Source organism: Solea solea, chromosome 16 (assembly GCF_958295425.1).
Source record: "Solea solea chromosome 16, fSolSol10.1, whole genome shotgun sequence".
NCBI classification, from domain to species: Eukaryota; Metazoa; Chordata; class Actinopteri; order Pleuronectiformes; family Soleidae; genus Solea; species Solea solea.
In genome coordinates this window covers 2,107,501-2,110,000 of record NC_081149.1, presented here as the reverse complement: position 1 = coordinate 2,110,000, position 2,500 = coordinate 2,107,501, and the positions used below count along the sequence as shown (strand labels likewise).

Sequence of the window (2,500 nt, the reverse complement as noted above, 5' to 3'; positions counted from 1 at the left end):
CCAAGCTTCTCACATGCTTGCAGAGCGACATCCAAGGCTGAAACTAGAAGGACGTTAACGTGTGCCCGTGCGTCAACGTAATTGCAAGCCCATGTTTCTTGTAAGGAAGCAGCAGTGTAAAAGCTTACAGCACCTGGTATTCCCAGGCGGTCTCCCATCCAAGTACTAACCAGGCCCGACCCTGCTTAGCTTCCGAGATCAGACGAGATCGGGCGTGCTCAGGGTGGTATGGCCGTAAGCCGACGGGCTGGGGACACAGACTCGTTTTATAGACTAGGCAAGGCCCCCTGCTCGTGGAGGAGCTCAAAAGTCAGCCTTTCGAACACACTGCACTTGAGCCTTTATCTCCACTACCTGCTACACTCTCTTCCAGTATTAGGAAGCTACACCGAGATGGGTAAGCTGCTCCCCATCTCCAAGCTTCTCACATGCTTGCAGAGCGACATCCAAGGCTGAAACTAGAAGGACGTTAACGTGTGCCCGTGCGTCAAGGTAATTGCAAGCCCATGTTTCTTGTAAGGAAGCAGCAGTGTAAAAGCTTACAGCACCTGGTATTCCCAGGCGGTCTCCCATCCAAGTACTAACCAGGCCCGACCATGCTTAGCTTCCGAGATCAGACGAGATCGGGCGTGCTCAGGGTGGTATGGCCGTAAGCCGACGGGCTGGGGACACAGACTCCTTTTATAGACTAGGCAAGGCCCCCTGCTCGTGGAGGAGCTCAAAAGTCAGCCTTTCGAACACACTGCACTTGAGCCTTTATCTCCACTACCTGCTACACTCTATTCCAGTATTAGGAAGCTACACCGAGATGGGTAAGCTGCTCCCCATCTCCAAGCTTCTCACATGCTTGCAGAGCGACATCCAAGGCTGAAACTAGAAGGACGTTAACGTGTGCCCGTGCGTCAAGGTAATTGCAAGCCCATGTTTCTTGTAAGGAAGCAGCAGTGTAAAAGCTTACAGCACCTGGTATTCCCAGGCGGTCTCCCATCCAAGTACTAACCAGGCCCGACCCTGCTTAGCTTCCGAGATCAGACGAGATCGGGCGTGCTCAGGGTGGTATGGCCGTAAGCCGAAGGGCTGGGGACACAGACTCCTTTTATAGACTAGGCAAGGCCCCCTGCACGTGGAGGAGCTCAAAGGTCAGCCTTTCGAACGTTCAAGAGTTTAAGTTGTTTTTGGTGGGCTTTGCTGTATGGCCGCGCCCTTTGAGTGTGTCAAATGTCAAGCAGCTGTCCGTCAAGGCTCAGAGGTGCACTTAGATCACCTTGGGGCGGAGGTGATCAGCAGCAGCCTTTGTTATGCGCACTTAAAAAACATGGCACCACAACAAGTAACTTGTGTGCCAAGATCTTGAGTTGGCCCCAGACACTTGTGGGCCATCGCTTCTCGGCCTTTTGGCTAAGATCAAGTGTAGTATCTGTTCTTATCAGTTTAATATCTGATATGTCCTCTATATGGGGATTAAATATTAAATGCATTTTTGAGCATTGGGAGGTGAAAACTGGGGCTTGCTCTCTTCACTCCTTGCATTGACCTGGCATTGCAGTGCCACCAGGAACGGTGCACCATTCTCTTTTTTCTGTGAAAACCAAAGCAAGGCTGGAACTAGAAGGACGTTAACGTGTGCCTGTGCCCGTGCCCGTGCGTCAACGTAATTGCAAGCCCATGTTTCTTGTAAGGAAGCAGCAGTGTAAAAGCTTACAGCACCTGGTATTCCCAGGCGGTCTCCCATCCAAGTACTAACCAGGCCCGACCCTGCTTAGCTTCCGAGATCAGACGAGATCGGGCGTGCTCAGGGTGGTATGGCCGTAAGCCGACGGGCTGGGGACACAGACTCCTTTTATAGACTAGGCAAGGCCCCCTGCACGTGGAGGAGCTCAAAGGTCAGCCTTTCGAACGTTCAAGAGTTTAAGTTGTTTTTGGTGGGCTTTGCTGTATGGCCGCGCCCTTTGAGTGTGTCAAATGTCAAGCAGCTGTCCGTCAAGGCTCAGAGGTGCACTTAGATCACCTTGGGGCGGAGGTGATCAGCAGCAGCCTTTGTTATGCGCACTTAAAAAACATGGCACCACAACAAGTAACTTGTGTGCCAAGATCTTGAGTTGGCCCCAGACACTTATGCCATCGCTTCTCGGCCTTTTGGCTAAGATCAAGTGTAGTATCTGTTCTTATCAGTTTAATATCTGATATGTCCTCTATATGGGGATTAAATATTAAATGCATTTTTGAGCATTGGGAGGTGAAAACTGGGGCTTGCTCTCTTCACTCCTTGCATTGACCTGGCATTGCAGTGCCACCAGGAACGGTGCACCATTCTCTTTTTTCTGTGAAAACCAAAGCAAGGCTGGAACTAGAAGGACGTTAACGTGTGCCTGTGCCCGTGCCCGTGTGTCAACGTAATTGCAAGCCCATGTTTCTTGTAAGGAAGCAGCAGTGTAAAAGCTTACAGCACCTGGTATTCCCAGGCGGTCTCCCATCCAAGTACTAACCAGGCCCGACCCTG

The 2,500-nt window shown here is 51.2% G+C and overlaps 7 non-coding genes across 7 annotated transcripts in view; 2 read left to right on the top strand and 5 right to left on the bottom strand.

The window, feature by feature from the left end:
* Window positions 1–121: 121 nt before the first annotated feature.
* LOC131440794 (5S ribosomal RNA) lies at window positions 122–240 on the bottom strand. Its single transcript, XR_009231480.1, has one exon. It is a non-coding gene; the product is annotated as a 5S ribosomal RNA (ribosomal RNA).
* Window positions 241–536: 296 nt separating this feature from the next.
* Window positions 537–655, bottom strand: LOC131477593 (5S ribosomal RNA). The gene has a single exon (XR_009243922.1). It is a non-coding gene; the product is annotated as a 5S ribosomal RNA (ribosomal RNA).
* Window positions 656–951: 296 nt separating this feature from the next.
* Window positions 952–1,070, bottom strand: LOC131440783 (5S ribosomal RNA). Its single transcript, XR_009231469.1, has one exon. It is a non-coding gene; the product is annotated as a 5S ribosomal RNA (ribosomal RNA).
* Window positions 1,071–1,378: 308 nt separating this feature from the next.
* LOC131441636 (U2 spliceosomal RNA) lies at window positions 1,379–1,571 on the top strand. The gene has a single exon (XR_009232240.1). It is a non-coding gene; the product is annotated as a U2 spliceosomal RNA (small nuclear RNA).
* A 124-nt stretch (window positions 1,572–1,695) lies between these two features.
* Window positions 1,696–1,814, bottom strand: LOC131440771 (5S ribosomal RNA). Its single transcript, XR_009231457.1, has one exon. It is a non-coding gene; the product is annotated as a 5S ribosomal RNA (ribosomal RNA).
* A 306-nt stretch (window positions 1,815–2,120) lies between these two features.
* On the top strand, window positions 2,121–2,313 carry LOC131441634 (U2 spliceosomal RNA). The gene has a single exon (XR_009232238.1). It is a non-coding gene; the product is annotated as a U2 spliceosomal RNA (small nuclear RNA).
* Window positions 2,314–2,437: 124 nt separating this feature from the next.
* LOC131440759 (5S ribosomal RNA) overlaps window positions 2,438–2,500 on the bottom strand; it is a 119-nt gene continuing 56 nt past the window's right edge. The window contains exon 1 of the ribosomal RNA XR_009231445.1: window positions 2,438–2,500. This exon is cut by the window's right edge and continues 56 nt beyond it. This is a non-coding gene — a ribosomal RNA (5S ribosomal RNA).